The sequence below is a fragment of the Sphaerodactylus townsendi genome, linkage group LG07 (genome assembly GCF_021028975.2).
Source record: "Sphaerodactylus townsendi isolate TG3544 linkage group LG07, MPM_Stown_v2.3, whole genome shotgun sequence".
Taxonomy (NCBI): domain Eukaryota; kingdom Metazoa; phylum Chordata; class Lepidosauria; order Squamata; family Sphaerodactylidae; genus Sphaerodactylus; species Sphaerodactylus townsendi.
The window spans coordinates 124,834,180-124,855,451 of NC_059431.1; the positions used below are offsets into that span (position 1 = coordinate 124,834,180).

General features: G+C 46.8%; 1 protein-coding gene across 1 annotated transcript in view; it reads right to left on the minus strand.

Moving 5' to 3' along the window:
• NDST2 (N-deacetylase and N-sulfotransferase 2) overlaps window positions 1-12,710 on the minus strand; it is a 146,030-nt gene extending 133,320 nt beyond the window's left edge. The window contains exons 1-2 of the mRNA XM_048503065.1: window positions 12,625-12,710; window positions 194-291 (exon numbers count right to left, since the gene is read on the minus strand). The gene's annotated coding sequence lies outside the window, so the exon portion shown is untranslated. The remainder of the gene's footprint in view (window positions 1-193; window positions 292-12,624) is intronic.
• Window positions 12,711-21,272: the final 8,562 nt, after the last annotated feature.

The following is a 21,272-nucleotide window of genomic DNA, read 5'->3' on the forward strand; positions in this document are numbered from 1 at the left end:
TGGCGTGGTTGGTGCACAACTGTAAAGTAGCCAAAAGCACTTCTAGCCAGTCAGTACCTGAACATACACAATAAATGCTGGGTCCAGGAGCACTCCCAAACTATGCACATGATTCTTCAAGGAGAGTGCAATTATATCCACCCACGCGCTAAGCACCTAGCTCCAGATTCGCTGGGCCCCTGATCAAAAGTACCTTTGTCTTGTCTGGATAAGCTTCAGCTTGTTAGCCCACATCCAATCCATCACTGATCCCGGGCATCGATTCAAGTCCTTCCCCAGCCTCCCTGGAATCTGATGGAAAGGATAGATAGGCATTAACTGTATGTTTGTGGCATCACATTCCAGACCTCCAGACAATAGTTCCCATTGGTTTTATGTACATGTTGAACAACACAGGGCAGAGAACTGATTCCTGAAGAACTCCATAAGTGAAAAAAACATGGGGTCAAATTGGCATTCTCCTAGCACCTCCTTAACCACTTTGGAAGGAATGAAAGGGCCTCAAAATACAACCACCCGGTCTCAATCTGTCCAGACAACCACAACCTGGTGGGCCACTGCGAGTAGCAGAGAGCTGGACTAGATGGACTCTGGTCTGATTTAGCTGGCTTGTTCTTATGTTCTTATGTTCTTAAAAGAATATCATGGTCCACGGTATCAAAAGCTGAATACAACGCATGCGCCCCCTCCTTCTAGGGTGGGTGGGCAATTCCTGAAAGCTGTCCTCCAAAATCAGATCTGAAACCAGTTTGCACATCCCCACCATACAGATATGCCTGGGTTAATCCACCACTTTGCAAGGAAGCACTACGCCCAGAAATGACTGAGTTCTGTATATGTGTGAGACAGCCTTTTTCACAGAGTGTGCTTCTGCTAGAATTTGCAGAAAGGCTCATGGGAAACCACTAGTCAAGCACACACTGAAGGGCCACTGCAAAAGGAAGCATGCTTTGTGACGGACAGAATTTTGCACACATGGATCTAAGGATCCATTAATGGTAGAAAGTGCCATCAAGTGGCAGCCAAGTTACAGAGATCCCCTCATGGGAGTTTTCAAGGCAAAAGGCTGTTCAGGGGTGGTTTGCTATGGCCTGCTCTGCGTAGCAACCCTGGACTTCCTTGGTGGTCTCCCATCGGTTCAGTAACCAGGGCCATCACATGGCGAGATCTGAGAGCTGAGAGCTGATGATATCAGGCTAGCCTGCTCAATCCAGGTCAGGGCATAAAATATTTAATAAAATTACATTTCCCCCCAGTTTTTACAACTGCAATAGAAATCAATGTAAGTAAAATATTTTTTGCTTCAATTGTTGTGTGTAACACAAAAAGTAAAAGAAGTAAAAAAAATGCATTTTTACATTAGCATATACCAGTGGTGGCGAACCTATGGCACGGGTGCCAGAGGTGGCACTCAGAGCCCTCTCTGTGGGCACGCGCAGAGTCGCCCCCCCACATACATCTAGGCTGGCCTGAGCCACTGGACTCAATTATTATCATTAAGCCTAAAACCTAGTTTTGGGGAAGCAGTGTAGGTAACCCTGTTAAGCGCTGTTAAACCCCACTGATTTTCATGCGAAGTACTAAAGCACGATCCTTTTCCTGGGAGTAAGCTCAGTTGCTGGCAATGGGGCTTGCTTCTGAGTAAACCCTCCTAGGGTTGTGATTCACCCGTTGGAAGAGTTGCACAGTTGCTTCAAAGCAAAGCCACCGACTACCACCAAGCTTACTCCCGAGTAACACACGCCTCGGAGCCAACTGTTTTTTCTAAACTAAAACCTCAGTATTCAGGTTAAATTGCTGTGTTGGCACTTTGCGATAAATAAGTGGGTTTTGGGTTGCAATTTGGGCACTCGGTCTCGAAAAGGTTCGCCATCACTGGCATATACCTTTAGTAATAATGTACTGACTACTAATGAAGCCGAACACCCAAGATTTAATCCATGATGTCCAAGCTAAACAATAATGCCCCATTCTTTCTGCACTGTTTCACTGCTTATATTTTTTTACAGCAAACTGCCATTTATCAGAATCAATGAAAATCCAGACAATCATGTATTTTATGATAGTTTTCTTAAACCATGTGAAGGGTCTCGCTTCTCATACAGCAACACTATATGCTTGGCAGTTTCTTGATCACTGGACAAAAATGCTATCAGCTGTGGGAAAAGGTGAACCACTTCAAAAGGCAGTTTAGCCTCTATGCAGATATTTGGGATCTGAGTTATTCACTGAATTTGGATCTTAATGTCTAATATTTATATTCAACTATTATCATATGGCTTCCATTACTAACTACTATTCCAACATTCTGAGAAATGGTCAAAAACCAATTTTTAGAAGATTCACAGATATGTTTTCAGCCGTTTTCATCACAAGAGCTCTACCATCCTTTTTCCAGTTCAAATTCTTTCCACCAGGCAATCCATAAGAGGATGAATAGCAAATTCCATCAGCTTTGAGACACTAACTCCAGCTATTCTATGAGTCACCGTCAGCTGGAAACAATTTTACTGCCTCTGGAAAGGGACCAAACTGAATGCAATGTAACTCATTCATACTGAAGTCAACAAAAGCCAGCGAATCTGAAAGGAACTGGAAGGATGCAAAATAATTTGCTCAAGAGGGTGGGCATGGCAAACCACACACTTCTGAAAGAACTGGAACAAGAGGACAGCACTGTTCCATAGGTCATCAACCAGTTGCTTCGCTGGGTTACAAATTCCCACGTGGGAAGCATTTCCATCATCAAATTTATCATCCCTATATTAGGCTTAGGATCTAAAAGGTGACTTTGGGCCTTTAGGATCTAAAAGGTGACTTTGGGAGCAGCAGTGGCATAGGAGGTTAAGAGCAGGTGCACTCTGATCTGGAGGAACCGGGTTTGATTCCCAGCTCTGCCGCTTGAGTTGTGGAGGCTTATCTGGGGAATTCAGGTTAGCCTGTGCACTCCCACACACGCCAGCTGGGTGACCTTGGGCTAGTCACAGCTTCTCGGAGCTCTCTCAGCTCCACCCACCTCACAGGGTGTTTGTTGTGAGGGGGGAAGGGCAAGGAGATTGTAAGCCCCTTTGAGTCTCCTATAGGAGAGAAAGGGGGATATAAATCCAAACTACTCCTCCTCCTCTTCCTCCTTCTTCTTCATGAGAGCAGCCCAAGAAAAAACAGTAAAGGCCACTGCTGCTCTGCAGGGTTCAGTGGTTCCTGCTCTTCAAGACAACTGTGTCAATCCCATGCTGCCTTCATGTGACTCTGTAATAAGAAGTGACTCAGTTTTCCCTTCGGGATCCAAGTTCAGAGTAGCCCACTCACAGCTGAAGAAGGGTGCTGCTTTTACTGATCACTGGCACCAATACACACATTTTTTCTGTGCTCAGGGGCTCCGAAATTTTAAACAATACAGGAGCCAGGGCTCGGAAAGGTTTCTAACAGAGTGCCTGAAGATGAAGAGTATACAGATGTAAAGAGTTGTGTTGTGAAGTGGATAACGCACATTTCAAAGTGGTTGGAAGGAGGTGGGAAGAACTGGCTAATTCGTGTCACATACAGGCTCAGAAGAAAATTTCAATGACTTCCATTTCATGCAGCCTACCCGGTCACTGTTACCCGTTCAATCACAGAGCTTTGGATCACATTTAAAAGAACACAGATTAATGTCCACTGTCTGAAAAAAATACAGGAAAAATTTGAGGCCAACCCAGAAGGGCCACGATTGGCAAGACACTACAAGAGAGGGGGAACCTGAGGCCGTTCAAAAGCTGGGCTGCAGCAAAAACCCAGCACTGAAAAAGTGCTTTAGTAGATGATACTTGTATTTCGGTTGGTGTATCACAGAAAAGGCCTGTTTTAGACACGATAAGGAAGCCCCGAGATAGGCAATCTTCAACAGCAGTTCCACATGTCAAAGCTACCGCATGATAACAGGAAAATCTGGCCAAGGGAAATTGGTGCGTTTTATTCTTCTAAGCCTTATCAAAGGGAGGAGCTGTGGCTTCAAAGGCCCAGAATCCATGTCAGCTCGCCACCTCAGAAAAGCAAGCAAAGAATTATTTACAGTGACTACGGTTTAATAAGAGGCCCCACAATGTCACTTGAATGGTTGTTTGAAGAGCATAGCTCAGTTGAAATATCAAGGGCATTTTGAACACACGAAATGGAATTGATTTTTGCCTTAGGCAGACAATTCCTTTATTTTAGGGACACGCAGTTTCATCTTCGCAGTACTCCTTCGATTCGTTGGTCTTTGTGAAAAAAACATTACTCTGTTCTGTACTTGTTCTATGCTGTTGTGATTATCTAACTTTGAAGTAAATATCTCTTGCTTTAAAAATTATTTTTTTATTTTAGGAAGAAAACAACATTTTATTGTTCAGGAAAGCTATCTGAGGGGGAATAGAAGTACAAAATTAGTACATCGAGTTCAGTGTGCCACTTAAAAGTGTGAGGGGTGTGTTCAAACATTTTTCCACCTTTGCATTTGTTTCATTTACCATTCCAGGCCCAGACACTCTAACCCCACTGATTTAAGCCTTGAATAGGGCTACAATGGCGCTTTCCGCACTACAGAAGGGAACTAAGGTCGACTCGGTTCCCTTCAGTGGGGGGGCGATTCCAGGCTGTCCGCACAGCAACTTACTTGGCCCCCTGGAACTGAGCTAAGTGGGCAGGATCAGCTTGGTGCCTGTTTCGCTCCTCGGTCGTGATTGGAGCTTGTGTTACCACGGGAAACGGGAGCGTTCTTTTTTTTTACAGTGTTTACAGTTTACAGTTACATGCCCGCCATGACTCTCCCGTTCTGCGCATGCCACAAAAGCGGCTCCTGATTGGTTGAACAGATGAGGTGTCGTTTCAATGCGTCCGCACTTCGAAGCTTCGAAGTGGTATCAACCTTGTTCCAGCAGAAAGGTGCAGTTCATAACTGCGACAGGGATGTTGCAGTTCTGAGGGGGGTGGGGACCTGAGACAAAACAATGTTGAGCTCGGTTGCAGTGTGGATACACTGAGGTGAACCTAGATAGAAACCAGTACAACTCTGTCAGTGCGGAAAGCCCCAATGTCAGTTATTTTTGTAAGCGGATTATTTCTGCTTCTTTTTTCAATCTCATTACTACAGAGCCAATATGGTGAAATGGGTTGGGGTTTTGGATTAGGACCCAGGTTAAAATTTCTACTCTGCCTTGGGCTAGTCACAACTTCTCAGTCACAGTTATCTCATAAGGTTGTTGTAAGGATAAAATGGGAGAGAGAAAAAGAACAGTGTAAGCTACCTTGGGTTTCCTTTGTGGAGAAAGTTACCTTCCCCAATCGTCAACACTTTACCCCCAGCAAGCTGACATGAAACTCTCAGAGATTTTCTCTATTACCTGAGGAATCTCCATCCCAAATGTCCTATGAGAACTAGGCTCCCCATTTTTTAGGCAACTAAAATTATTCTTCAAACGGTAGGCACAGGAAGCATTTTGCAACCCAAGAAGGCAGTGTCCATTTAAATAACAAAACTCGCTCACACACAATAGAAAAAAATCGTACCATCAAAACACAGTTTAATAATTGAAGAACACAGAATAACTTGCAAAGAAGAAGTCGCAAGAGCTGAGAACTGCCTCATCCCTTCTTGCCCTCCCTCTCCTGCTTTGCCCAAGTTCGCAGAATCAATTTTGCTGTCAGACGACCATCTAGCCTCTGCTTCGAAATCTCACAAGGAGAGCCCAGCATCTCCCAGGGAAGCCTGCTCCAGTGAGACACCGCTCTGACTGTCACTTGTGATTGAATTTCCACCCATTTGTTCTGGTCTGACCTTCTGAGGCAACAGAAAACAACTCTGCACCATCCTCTACATGACAGCTCTTCATATACTTGAAGATGGCTACCATATCCCTCTCAAACGTCACCTTTCCTTAATATGGGTAGTGAAGCGGACAAGGCATACACACACACACACACACACACACATACACACAGGCTTTTATTGGCATCAAAAATCCAATCCAGTCTAATAATTAAAAAGAGACATAGCCGATCAACATTAAAAAGCAACACAAAACAAAAAACAAAATTATAAAAATGCATATGTTATACATTTTTCAATACCTACAATTAACACTTGTTCCTAGAAATGCAAAGGATTATGGTGCCCTGTCGGAAACTAGCTTCTCACACGGATCTGCAGAAGGGTGATTTAATAAAAAGGACATCAAAGCTGAAAAGTCGGCTCTCAAAGCAAGAATAGTTGCTTTTGCCTATATGGAAACAAACAGCAGAAGACCCACCCAAACCACTGATACAGGGAAATGCTGTGCACAGAAACCCACCGGCATAATTTTTGGGTGCCAAGATCGATACTCTTCTTACTTGTCATTTACGCTGCTGCAGCGGATCCAAACAGGTTGTCTGTTAAGGGGAAAGGGAGGAAGGGTCCCCTTTACCGCCCAGGAAGTTTATTACTTGGGTGGGGGATGTGTCAAAGGCCCCATATTAATAAAAGCCACGTCAGACAGAAGTTGCAGTAAAGAACGGAGCTGGCTGAGTGGAAATGCTGGCTAGATCTATCCCCCATTCGGGTCTGTGCCCCTTTTGGCTGCCCTCAGACTGAAATCGTGTCAGCCAGGTACCAGAGGACAGAAGTGTGGACAGAAGCCACTTTTTTCTACCTCCTTAAGGAGTTTCCAAGCAGCTTACAAACTCCTTCCCTCCTTCTCCCCACAACAGACACATTGGGAGGCAGGTGGGGGCGAGAGAGTTCAGCGAAAACTGTGACTAGCTCAAGGTCATCCTGCAGGCTTCATGTGGAGGAATGGGGAAACAAATCTGGTTCATTGGGTGAGAGTCTGCTGCTCATGTGGAGGAGTGGGGAATCAAACTCGGTTCTTTAGGTTAGAGTCCACCTCTCTTAACCACTAGGCCTCAGGGATCTGTGACCTTATTTATTCTTATTTATTTGTTATATTTATATACCGCCCTCCCCGAAGGCTCAGGGCGGTTTCCATCAACAATAAAAGTTAAAAACATCGTATATATAATTTATCTAAAATGTAAGGAATTCCAAAGAGCAGAAATAAAAGGCTTTTGGATGTAAGACCGTTTATTCAGACATCTTAGAAAGCACACACACACGACATGACAGGAATGAGACCTCCCGCCCAAACTTCAGGTTATAACGTACTCAACCCCTTCCCCCTCCCTGGGCCATCCAGGCCCATCTCATGGGAACGGAATGCTCATCTTGGACAGCAAGATAAGCCGTCCACCAAGGTTGTTGCCGCCGATTCTGGCCCGCCGCCCGGCTGGAGGCATTCCGTCAAGGCCAGCTGGCTGGGAGAGAACCAGGCAGAACTGCCATCCTTACATCTAAAATACATAAAATATTAAACTATAGATGGCTTCAGCTCTTCTATTCCCCTTTATGAACCCACGGGAGGCCAGATGTTTTATGGCTAGCTGACATCATCCCGGCTGGCCAAACGCTTGGCAGAACAGGTCCATTTTACAGGCCCTGTGGAAACTTTGTAAGTCCCGCAGGGCCCTGATCTCACCTGGAAGCCTGTTCCGTAAAAGCCCTGGCCCTTGTAGAGGCCAGCCAGATCGCCTTGGGGCCAGGGATCACCAGTAGGTCCGCCTCCAATGAACGGAGGGGCCTAGAAGGGCGATATAGGGAGAGACGGTCCCTTTCCTGATTATTCCCAGTGAGTTTAAATTAGCTAACATAAACTACAAATTTCTTAAAAAGAAAGCAGATATTTTAAAAATCTGTTTTAGGGGTGTGTGTTTTTTTAAAAAAACCAAACATACATGAGGGGGATCTGGTAATCATTGGGTCAAAGTTTGCGGAGCTTCCAAAGGTCTGCTCCAAAGTTGGGGTGTGTGTGTCCCAATAGCCAAAGATGGTATTATCCCACTGGATAACAAACTCTTTAAAGTCCTTTTATAACCACCAAGCTTAGCAAAGTTATTGTGACATTAGAGGAATGTTGAGACTGCTGCTAGTGTGCTAATGAGAGCTTCAGAATGCACCAATCCATGCAAACCCAATAAGAAAAACAGAAGATAGTAGCTGTCTACTTGCTTCAGCCACACACTTAAAACCGTCTTTGACAAGCAGGAATGATACTATTTACTTTTGAAAAATATCCGTGCAATTTAGCAGCCCTAGCAAGGCAATCCATAACTTGCCCAGGTGCATTTTTAGAAATCACTGCACATTTTATAGCATGATTGGCTGCTTCTAAGTACTTACACAGTGCTAAACATTTAATGGGAGCTGAAGAATTCCTTGGCCTACAGTCAGGGGCGAATCTAGGCAAACTGGAGCCCGGGGACAAAATCTGAGTTTGGTGCCCGCGGCCTCACTTCACCTCACCACCACAGGTATGGACGCACTCAATGGCCCCCCACACAATCCACTAAACAATGATTTTTTGCACCAGCTCACAAAACACCTCCCACCACCAGCAAAACATACATGGCTCTCTCCCCACCAACTCTCTTTCCTAATTTTGTCCTCACACCAACCCTATGAGGTAGGTTGTTAGCCTCAGAAAGAGCTCCAAGCCAGTGCAAGTGGGAATTAACTTTTAAGCATGTAAATCTCTCACAAATCACCGCCCCCATCAGAGGTTGGGAAATAAGGGAGCCCTTCCCCCCAAAAGCAGTTTGCGCAAAGAAAGAAAATAAGAAAGACAACTGTGAGTTGGATGAAGTTCCTTTGATAGCAGGCTTTCCCCATTTATCTTTGTGGATCTGATGTGGGGTAAATCTAAGCCACCTTGCAGTAGTGCCTCTACTTGTACGCTACTCATTTTAAAACAAGTATCAAGGTTCCAGTGTTCTTGTTACCAGACAAACCTGTGGTAGAAGGGGTGGGTGGGTATTTTTTAGAAACAGTGTTTATCATTCCTGCAAACTCCCCACAACATGCCCAGGTGGAGATGGTCTGGCAAAGGTGCAAGGCCTTCCGAGTTAAGCATGGGGACTGGGCAGCCTGCCCCCCCCCCCCACCACAAAGCCTCCAGAGTCTGGAGTGGGGAGCCATGGCTTCTGAGGCGCATGGATGGCCCCCATAGCTGACAGGGAAACCATAAGTGGGGCTTGATGGGGGGTGGAAAAACCAGGTCTTGCACCCAGTGCTGGCTGGGCAGAGATTCTTAGTGCAACAGGGACAAATTGGTGTCCTTTAGAACATAGGGGTGTATGTGTCGCAGGAGTACTATGGGACCTAGGAGCAAATATCGAGAAGACCCTCGGGCAGTGTGAGACTGTCGAACAGATATATGTAGATGAGCCTCCGTGAGGTCCAGTGAAGTGAGGACGACTCTTGGGGGGAGAGCTTCGGTGATGGGTCTCAGGGATTCCATCTTGAACTGTTCAGAGACCTGTACTTGTGCACGATACTAAGTTCACCTTCAGCACCATGAAAGGTGTGAGTAATGGCCAGAGGCCTTCTCTGATGGCGGTACCAGTTCTATGGCCTGGGTGGCCAAGAGACGATCGACGGCGGCACGAGTACTAACCTTCTCTGGTCTGGAACTGACTGAAGAGAGGGAGAAGTTGGATGGAGGAAGGTGATTAAATTCTATAGTGCATTCTAAGGACTCTACCTCCTGAGACCATGCAACGAAGTGGTCTCCTCTCCACTGAGCCTGAAGATAAGAAGGCAAGCTCCTACCGGTGAATCGCTGGAGTCAGGATCGAGGAGTGACTTCCGTCCTAGGAGCCTGTCAGATTGTGTTGAAATCTGAACTCACCCCTGCTACTAAGGAACCTCTAGGTTGCCAGTTCGCAGTTCTGTTTTCCCTGGCAGGGCGCTGAAGTGCCCCTGGTGCGGATTAGTTCTGGACCAGGAGGGGGAGCTCTCTGGACAACCAGGCTAGGGCATGGTCTCTTTTATGGACTTGGTTCCCACTAAGGTGTTGTCAAGTTCCTTGACAAACGGCCTACCCCCCTGGACGAGTAGGCAGTCACAACAGATTTAGATAGATTGTCCGCCCATCAGGTCCTCAGCCAGGCGTTTCTCCGTGCGACCACAGCGGAGGCCATGGAATCCGCTATGCAAGAAGCTGTTATTCTAACTATTTCCAGAACACCCCTGAAGCCACAGCTTTCGGGGGGTAGAATTTCCATGACCCGGTCTAGCCAACTAGGGTGGCTCTGGTTACAGTGGAGGTGGGGTCGATGGTCTTCTAGACCAAGGCGAGGACTAATGGGAGCGCCTGAGTGCGTCCTCAGATCTTTTATAGAGGGGATCCTTGGGGTTGTGCTCCCCGTCCTCGGGAGACAGTCCTGAGGAATGAAAGGTCACCACAAAGGCAACAACTAATGGGACTTTGAGGAACTCTTCCACAACTTGTGCACCACATAAGGCTTGTGTGCATTAGACAGGAGGTGTTTGTTGGAGGCCGGGGTCTCCCATTCCTTCTTAATAAAATATTCCGGTAAGGGCAGGGTGGACTTAGAAGGTTCATCCTGTGGAAGAAGGTCTTGCTGCCTTAGGACAGCCTAAGATGTTAAGTGCCGCACCGCTGTCGGAGGGTAGAGGAGTCTTGGACTCCTGTAACTCCCGAGCTGCCACAGTTTTGGTGAAGAGGAATTCCAGGTCCTCTTGGTTGCGCTCCTAAAGGACTGATGAGAGGAAGAGGTCATAGATTCCTCATAATCAGAAGGGCGCACTAAGGAAGTGGGATCCCGCCCTTCCATGTGGCTGCCTTCTCCTCCTGTTGAGGCGTGAGGGAGCGTATGCTTAGGTAACCCCTAGGTAACCCCTAGTATGCCCTTGGAGCGGAGCAGGCAGAGTTGTTGCGTTAGAGGAAGGTGGATTGCCAGTAACCCTGGATCCCCTGGCCTGGGTTTCATAGGCTCCTCCTTGTTGGAAAGGCGCTCTAAGGAACTGGGTTCCAGCCTTTCCGCGAGGCTGTCTTCTTCTGCTGAGGTGTGAGGGAGCGCAGAAGGCCATTGTTTTCACATCCTGCATGTGAGCTCCCAATGGCACCTGGTGGGCCACTGCGAGTAGCAGAGAGCTGGACTAGATGGACTCTGGTCTGATCCAGCTGGCTTGTTCTTATGTTCTTATGCTCGAGGGACCTAGGTAACCCCTAGTGTGCCCTTGGAGCGGAGCAGGCAGAGCTGGCGCGTTGGAGGAAGGTGGACTGCCAGTAACCCTGGATCCCCTGCCCTGTGTTTCATAGACTCCTCATAGTTGGAAAAGCGCTCTAAGGAACTGTGATTCAGCCCTTCCGCGAGGCTTTCTTCTCCTCCTGCTGAGGAGTGAGGGAGCACATGCTCAGGGGACCTAGGTAACCCCTAGTCTGCCCTTGGAGCGGAGCTGGCAGAGTTGGTGCATTAAAGGGAAGTGGATTACCAGTAATCCTGGATCCCCTGCCCTGGAGGTAGCACTCAATGTGTTCCTGAATGGCCCTCCGGAATGCTGGGAATTCAGGGGAGGGAAGGGCTGCCATTCCCTAGTAGAAGAAGGATGGGCCAGTTGACTCTCTGAGTTGGGGAAATTCCCTCCCCCTCTGCCTGAATGGACTTGCCTGCGTTAAGAGGAGGCAAATGTGCGACGGGGCTGCCGCTCCGAAGTTCCCTGCTGAGCGATCCGCTGAGGAGTGTCCCTCTGAGCCCATAGGAGTCTTTTGGCAGCACGTGTGAGAGCACTAGCCTCCCCTGTTTTGCGGGATGCTCTGGCTGGATGTCTGCGCCTGCGCGCTTTCTGCCGGAGCTGAGCCGATGTGGCGCGCTGAGCCGTTGGATGCCTCTGAGGCAGTCTTACTGATCGTGGATGAAGCTCCGGAGGGGGAGGCACTGCGGCTGGGGGGGATACCGCTTCCTCTTGGAGGAAGCCCTAGTGGTTTCTGCGTCCCCGTCCCCCCCCCCCATGGGAGGTCTCCCTAGAAGGGGAGAAGTTCTGATGCGCCATTTTGGCAGGAACGGAGAATTGGGCGGGAAGGAAAGAGCGGCGGGAGAAAGAGACTCCCCAAGCCTCCACACACACACACACACAGTAACAGGAATACAAGGTAACACAAGGGAGAAAAAAAACTCACAAAAGAAGACACTAGAAAGAATTTTTTGGAAGAAAGCTAAGGAGTCCAAAGGATCCATGCACTCCCTGATCAGGCAGGAAATAGAACTGGCGATAATTGGAGTCCTAGCCTGAACAGGAAGTGACGTTTTTGATCCTGCCTCCCTGAGATGGGGTGGAAATCACCCACTGAGAAGGTCTCCGCCTCCAAGAGAAAGGAAAGTTTAAGATGTCCAGACAGCTCTCCCATCTAGAGCACAGAGGTCCCAGCTTTCTTTTTCTCTATCAGGATATCCCTGAGGAACACCCCAATTAGTTTGCCCCCAAGGAAAGGGAAGGTTGCTAGGTTTGATTTAGATACTATCATATTAAAAACAGTGTTGGAATCTTTCTTCAGAGCAAAGCAATCTCTCCCGATCTCTTTCTTTGTTGCTTCAGCCAATTTCAACGCCAAAAGTGAAAAGGCTGTCATGGATCACACTTAGGAGTTTATGAGCTCATTATTAGATTCTGCTTCCTATAACCTGAACTACATTTTAAGGCAACTGGTACAGCAAATAGTTCACCAACCTGGGGGAAGGTAAATATATGGCAAAGAAAATCAGGGCCCTTACCTTTCCAACAGCACCTTTGTCCAGCAGCCAGAATGGAGGCTCATAAACTGATAGTTCTTGGCTCACAAAATTCACTTCCTTTGGCTGAGGAAGAGAGAGAAGGAAGGTGAACTTGGATTAGAGATTTACAGAGCAGGCAAAATCAGAGTCAAAAGAGGTGCTTCATTGCACACAGAAAATTAAGATTTCCTTTCCTGAGCATCTCATAAAGGACTGAAGGGAATTCAGCACCCCGGGCTCTTGTTTGTTATGGTCCCACAAGTCTAGGAGTCTGTTTTGCCTCTGTGAAATCCAGCCAGCAATCCCACAAAGCCTTGGAAAGCCAGGTTAAGTTTTATTATCTGAACAGATAATAAGGGAATTTAATTTCCAGATCTTGTGCAATCTGATTTAAGTTTACATGGTGCTTATAGACCTTTCTTCAGGGGCTGGCTGACCCATGTCATTTTTCTGGTCCACCCACAAACATCCTGCCTGGACTCCAGGTCTCCCTTGGTACTCCAAGGGAGTACCCCCTTGGTACAACCAGGTCTCCCTTGGTACAACCTTACTACCTAGAGTTTTCTGAGTTTTCTTGCAGTGTGTCACCAGCCGACCCCTCACTTTTCAAAATATTTCCTCTTATCTCAGTAATGTTTTAGGACTAGAGTATACAATCTCATGGTTAGAGTGCTAAGTCAACCTTTGTTTTCTTTACCCAGTGCAGCTTGATTCATAAACATTATGTTCAGTCAAAATCTTACAATGTAGAACTTGTTGTGAAAATAAGGAACATTTTCACTTTTTACCACCTTCGTCTAAAGCAGGTTCAATTAGCTGGTACGCCCATCACTCTATCATTTACAAAAGGAGTCTGGGAAACAACTGAAGAGAACCCATTGGGTTTACAGGAAGGTGTGCGTGCGCGCGCAAGCGGCGCGGCGCGGCGCGGCGCGGCGCGTATAAGTATGCGGCGCGGCGCGGCGTATCAGCCATAACAAGCAGCACTGTCTGAACAGGGAGTGAAGCACCCCAAAAACGGCAGAGTCAGACCCGCCGATCAGGGATGCGGGGATCAGCTTTCTCCACACCAAACTCCATCCTTAGATCTGTCAGCAAATGGAGAGCTATTCATATGATGCATTGTGACGAACTGGCTCACCGTTTATGCCTTTAAAAATCTGAGACATTCTCCTGACTCAGTGATGCAGAGCCACCCCACCCACCACCCCCACACTTATTATCTCTTCAAAATGACTGCTGGGACCAATACCAGATTTTACACACACACACACCACACACACACACACCACACACACACACACCACACCACACACACACACACACCACACACACACACACACACACACACACACACACACACACACACACACCAGGGGGAGAGAGGGGTTGGTTGGTGCCACCTATATTTTGACAAACTCAGAGCCAAAGAATAACCTGAGTGGTCCCCCCAAACACTCCAGCCAGACTCCACAGACTTCCCTTAGACCTATTCCCATTAGCACCATCTTTGTTTTGTTGGTATTAAATTAAATTATTGGGATTATGTTAATATTTATGTGAGATTAATAACTATACATGAAGATATGCAGCCCAATCTTTGCAGAAAGCGTAAATTGCACAAAGTGATGAAGCTTCATCCCTCAAGATTTTTATAAAAAACTGTCCAATGCTTTTTCAAAAATCAAACCTATCATTATTTACATAGTACCTAACATATACCAAGTCCTGATTCTTACTCTTAAGCAATTTAGAACACTTTTTTTTACTATTCAATCATCTGTTTATTGAGGATTTTACAACTTCTCAGAAAGATAAAAGCCACGAGTAGGGAAAGGGAATGAAAAAGAACAACCACAGGGAGCCAGGTCTGGACGGAAAGGATGACTCCTGCGCCATAAAAGTCTATTTAGAGATCTGGAGAAAGATGAGGATGGAAGCCAGGGGCCAGCACCGGTTCGAAGCTCATTTCTGTTTATAAAAGCAATCTAGAAACTAAGCATAGTCATAAAACAAAATGTTAGATTGCAGAAAGCAATTTTAATGTACACAGACTTTGGCCATATTCCAAACATAAATATGCATCAAGAGCTAATATCAGCAGCCGCTTGAATTGCCAAGGAATTTCAAAAGTAGATTCCCACATGACAGATGAGAAAGGGGGAGAAGTGGAAAGGGGCGCTCGCTAGCAGTGGCGTAGGAGGTTAAGAGCTCGTGTATCTAATCTGGAGGAACCGGGTTTGATTCCCAGCTCTGCCGCCTGAGCTGTGGAGGCTTATCTGGGGAATTCAGATTAGCCTGTACACTCCCACACACGCCAGCTGGGTGACCTTGGGCTAGTCACAGCTCTCGGAGCTCTCTCAGCCCCACCTACCTCACAGGGTGTTTGTTGTGAGGGGGGGAAGGGCAAGGAGATTGTCAGCCCCTTTGAGTCTCCTGCAGGAGAGAAAGGGGGGATATAAATCCAAACTCTTCTTCTTCTTCTTCTACTAGAGCACAGACGACTCAGATATCCCATAAAACACACTCTGTGGTGTCCCCTCACGTGCTTGTCTTTCCTCCTGCCATACAGTCATCCTCACTGGGGGAAAAACCCCAATTAAGTAAATGGGTATTTTTGCATTATTTATTCTGAGGGGAAAATGAGAGTTCTCTTGATGTTGCTTCTCCATGGCTACTAGATGCCCCAGATGAAGAAGACCACAAGCAACCACTCCAGATGCCCAGGATCAGGAACTAGGACCACCTTTCTTCATTTGTATATATATACCGCCAAGTCACACTAAACCTGTGGCAACCCCCAGCAAGAGAAACATGATGAAAACACTGTCCTGAAGGGTAACGTATTACTCATGAGGAGTTACGCTGGGATTCAGCAATAGATTATTGTTTGTTTATATTTTTATATGGATTTGTTTTTACAGAAATTGGAATGCGCATACTAATAAGGGACAATTTGTGCCCATAGGAGGTGAAAGAGCGTGTAAGTGTTTCAATATATTTAGGGAGCTACTTGGGGGAATATTTAATAAGTACTAGTCCCAAAGGCCATTTTAACCTTAAATGAAATGAGCTCTAGGAAAGGGGGGAGGGAGGGCCAGACAGGGGTCTACTGTCCCCTCCCTTCTCCCCCCCCCCAGAGTCCATCCCCACACCAGCGTGCACCCAAGGCAGAGGGCACCACTCTCCTTTGTCCAGGTGAGTCCCCCTTTTAGTTTGGGTTGGGGGGGATTGGTGGGGGAATGGGATGGCGGGAGAGTGGCAGGCCTGGGTGGGGATGGGTGTTAAGAGAGGAGGGGGGAGTGAGAGGGCTGTTGCTTGGCTGGTGGGAAGGGCCATGAGGCGGGTGCCAGGGCCAGGATGACAGTCGCAGGCCTGGGTTAGTTTGAGGCCTGCGAGAGGGTGAGGGGCATGAAGCAAGAGGGCTTTTGTGTGGGTGGTTTGGGAGAGGGGGGGCCATGGGAATGTACAATTCTCGTAAATCAGATATTTATTTTTAACACATGAGACAATCAACCCTCATTCCAAGAAAATGAATGTTTTAAAATATTATCTTCAGACTAAAGATGATTACACGCAATCCTTGCAAGTGTAAGGGACAGTCTGTTTTAGACGCAGATTATGAAGACACACAATAGAAAAATCGAGGAACGCTTCCCCTCCTTGGTTTCACATTTTCTCTTCTTCTGTTTCAGTGGGTTTCTAAGAAAGGCAATATGCATTAGAAATACAATGCCACAGGCAAGCTCTTCCTTAAGAGAGTATAATGCTGATTGGGGGGGGGGGGGGGCGCCAGAACTGCTGATGTGGTGTAGTCAAAAGGAAAAGGAAAATAATTGACTTGGCGAAGCTGAACCATAAATTAAACTGCCTCTGCAGAAGTCAAGGTTCTTACCTAGCGGATTCTGAAACCCAGAAAATGTCAAGGGATAATTTAGCACCATTTTACCACTAAAGACCAACTGCAGGAGAACTATGGGAAGGCTAGCCAGTCTTGAAACTGACTGGCTGACACAACAACCTCTGTGCCAGGGCTTGGCGCCCCAAAGGCAACACTGTTTTGGGGGGAGTCGCAGTTTAGCTTGCGTTAAATTTGGCTTCTTTGATATGGCTCAGGGATGGGGGTAGTACTACAGGATTTGGGCTGAGAAACAGGATTTGGGCTGAGAAACAGGTTATGTGGAAGGAAGGAAGGAAGGAAGGAAGGAAGGAAGGAAGGAAGGAAGGAAGGAAGGAAGGAAGGAAGGAAGGAAGGAAGGAAGGAAGGAAGGAAGGAAGGAAGGAAGGAAGGAAGGAAGGAAGGAAGGAAGGAAGGAAGGAAGGAAGGAAGGAAGGAAGGAGGGAGGGAGGGAGGGAGGGAGGGAGGGAGGGAGGGAGGGAGGGAAGGAAGGAAGGAAGGAAGGAAGGAAGGAAGGAAGGAAGGAAGGAAGGAAGGAAGGAAGGAAGGAAGGAAGGAAGGAAGGAAGGAAGGAAGGAAGGAAGGTTGTATTGACCTATAGACCCTTAAAATAAGTAGCAGAAGAAACTCTCCACTCATTGGGTCCCAGACAGCTGCCTCCACCTCCAACAGTCCTAAAACTCAACCAGATCCCCACTTAAAAAAAAACAGGTTACACTAAGAAATGGCCAGTCATCTTCTAGTTTGTTTCCAACATGTTTGCAGTAGCACCAGACACAATAAGGATTATGCTCCCCTGACTTCCAGAGGTAAAAGTCGCACTGTGAAAAGAAGTCTGATTGTTCACTGTTTGCCAGCTCATCCAAAGAGTACTACTGACCCTTTTATTGGCAACACTTCAAGGGGAGGCTGGAAAATTTGTGTTATTTAAAAAAACTCTTCATAGCAAAGTAGACTATAGATTTTTTAAAAGAAGCCAGAAGAGTTGTGAACCAAGCACAACACAACGGGCGGGGTGGGGGGTGGGGAGAACCAGCTCATCCTTGAATTATTCACGGGATGATTCATAATGGAATTGTAGGGTGAAAGGTAACCTCATGATTGACTGTCTTGCAAGAGAAAATGGTAGCCTGCTTGCACTTAGAGCTGTCCTCTCAATCCCAACGCCAGAAGCTCTTTGCTATTTCAAGCCCTCTGCGAAAACATAGACGGCATTGTTTGAAAGCTTTAACTTTTAAAAGAAAAACACAGTGGAAGCCCTCCAGCAATAAAAACCAACGGAATGGCCGGCACAGCCCGGCGCACATGGCCTAGCTGCATGGAGGCAGCTGCACGCAGCTACGTGGGGCCACACCACGGCTCCTGAGACATACGACCGGGAACCCAAGCCAAGGCAAACAAGAATCCATGTTGTCGCTTGGCATTGCCTGCTCCAAGAAATGCTCCAAACAAGTGATTAATGTTCCACGCGGAGGGGCTGGCTGAATGCCAAGACCCCAAGCTTCAAAACTTGATTTCTCTTTCATTCAACCCCCCCGCCCCCCAAAAAACCCCTCATCCCCCAAATGGAAATAAGGAAGATTCAAGTCAATTCCAACACGTTCTAAGTCAAACGAGAACTTCTGGGCAGAGCTGGCCTATGTCAAAACCAATGCCATCCAGGAACTAACGCGGCTGGCACCTGCTTCCAAAGCGACGAATTCACCAAACCAAGGAGTTGGGTATGTTTCGTGTTTGGACAAGGCATGGCTAAACCCTATGGACAAATTCCCCAGAAACAGCTACATGCCCACACAGAGATTCTGGACAAGAGTAGAATGCGCTCAACGTAATATGTATGAACTGTGCATTGACTTGTTTAGTTATTTATTTGACTTCTATCCCGCTCTTTCCCAACAAAGTCTGGCTCAAAGCGGCTAATAATATTCTATATCATTAATAAAAGAAGTCATAACTCTTTATCAATTTTGAATGGGAATATTCATTGATCTTTGAGGATCTTTCAGGATACTTGCGTACCTTTAAACTATCAGCCTGTCTACTGTCAATGAAAACGTCCCCTTCAAGGCCTGTAACTGTTCCTAAAAGACTTCTAAGACCCACCACCCACAATCCAATGGATTGAGGACTTTAGAACCTGAACAGTATTTGAAAACATGATATATAGGCAACACTGGTGCATCAACTTGTTTTTAGGTATTGGTAAACCTTTAAGCAGCTTAAGTATAGACTAACCATTGTTATTGTAATTTATTTTCAGTTTTGCGGTTTCTAATCATTTTTTTAAAAATTACAAAAATGTAAAGACTCATTAGGTTTTGTTTCTGTTTTCATTAAGATTGTAATGGATGTCTGCCCACTTTTTTCCCATCAATGGAAAATAGCAAATTTTCCTAAAAGGGATTTCTTTTCACTGTACAGTACTGAAACATCTAGGGTTCTCTTGTAAAGGCTCCCCAAGTTTTAAGGGGATAGGCAAAAGTTTTACAGCCTCTTGAACTAGATGTTCTCAGCCATCTTCTCAACAAAGTGGGAAAAGGTGCAAATGTGGGTGGCAGTTTTCCAGAGCAGATTTTTTTTAACCAAACTTAGTAACTTTGGGTAAAAATACTTTCTTTCCACGCCCAGTTCTCCATTTTCCATCTCTCAATCATCTACTTGTCTTCTGTCCCATCATGGGACCCCAGAATTGCATGAGAGTCATAGACTAGGATCCGTGAGGCTCAGATTTAAATCTCTACTCAGCCAGGGAAACTTGCTGGTTGACCTTGGGCCAATCACCCAGTTCCCACCTAGCCTACTTCGCAGGTTGTTGTGAAGATAAAATGGAGGAGAGGAGAATTATGTAAGCTGCTTTGGAGGTGGGGTAGAAGTGGAATAAAAAAAGGTTTATCAAAAGATAAACCTAATTGTTCCGATAACGTGCTGTTAAGTAGCATTTTAAAAGACTATCAGAGAACCACCTCCACATCAAGAGCTATAAGTGCTGCAAGAATATAACTGTCCACTGAAAGGGTTTAGAGCAGGGATGTAAAAATCTTGCAAACACTGCAAGCGAGACTCAATTTTTAAAAAGCAGCCAAGTTCAATTCAACGTGTCGCAAAGGTGGCAGTATTCATTTCTCGCACATACCTGAGAGGTTAAGAAAGCCTTGAATGGTTTCGTTTTCAAGTTCCTAGGCTCGGAACCAAGCTAAGCTGCTCTAAACTAAGAGAGCTCATCCAGTGTATTGAAAATAAAAGTAACTGAGGCAGGAGACCCCTGCCACCATTTTGCCTGCCAACACCCTTTGTCAGGTTCTGTGTTGTGGGGGTTGGGTTGCTGCTGGTGCTTTGTGCTGTTATGCTTTTCTCCTGCAGCTGCCTTATTTCAGTCGGGCCTGGCTTTGGAGGCTGAGAGAAATAGTCAAGTGAATACTGTACTGTTCTGGTTCACATGGTGGGGGCAGTGGTGGGATCCAAAACTTTTAGTAACAGGTTCCCATGGTGGTGGGATTCAAACTGTGACGTAGCGCCAATGGGGCTGGGCGGGGCATTCCTGGGCGGGGCTGTGGCAAGGACACAGCCGCTGCGCCAGTCCTTGGGTGGGAAACGAATGCACACAGGCGCAAGCTGCCACGCACGCCAGTGCACCTCCTGCTAGACTGCTTCAAGTTCTGCGCGCTACTGCAGAGAGGAGGGGCAACTAAGGCAAAAATCACGTGGCAAAATCAATTAGTAACCCCCTCTCGGCACACACAAATAATTAGTAACCTACTCTCGGGAACCTGTAAGAACCTGCTGGATCCCACCTCTGGGTGGAGGGTGAAACATATTATCCAGTGTTCTGAGCTAGGAGCTCAGAACAGACTTCTGTTTTCTACCTGTCTTAAGCAATAAAGCTTTTGAACTTTCAAGTGTTTCGCTGTCTATTCAGGGGAGTTCTGACATTAAGTCTGTTCTCTAAAAAGTTGCCAACTTCGTGCTTCCATCGCCAGCTGAAGTTGTGCATGTTTTATCAGGGATTATAGCATTTCTTCAAGGACTATGGGGGGGGGGGGGGCTCTGTTAGAGGATGAAATGGATGAAATGATTTCTGTGTTCCTTAAAATTTTATTTATTTATTTATATTTAGACTTTTATACTGCCCCATCCCCAAGGGGCTCCGGGCGGTGTACAGCACAAAATCTCGATACAAGTATAAATATAGGTAAAACCTTTAAAAACAGCAGTAAATTAATAAGAGGCGTCCGAGAGACCCTAATTTTAAATCCTCCCCCAAGAGGGAGGGAACGGTGAGTCCTCTTAGATCAGGGGTAGGGAACCTGCGGCTCTCCAGATGTTCAGGAACTACAATTCCCATCAGCCTCTGTCAGCATGGCCAATTGGCCATGCTGGTAGGGGCTGATGGGAATTGTAGTTCCTGAACATCTGGAGAGCCGCAGGTTCCCTACCCCTGTCTTAGATGGAAAGGCCCAGATGTTAAGAGCCAAAAAAGGGGGGCACCTTCAGCAGCTGGGCCCTCCAAAGGCCCGGCGGAACAGCTCAGTCTTACAGGTCCTGCAGAACTCGCCAAGGTCCCACAGGGCCCGGACATCTGGAGGAAGAGTGTTCCACCAGGCCGGGGCCAGAGCCGTAAAGGCCCTGGCCCGCATGGAGGCCAGCCGCATCATTGAGAGGCCAGGGACCACCAATAGATTGGCCTCAGCCGAACGGAGAGGCCGTGCAGGGACATATGGGGTGATGCGGTCTCAGAGATACGAGGGTCCCA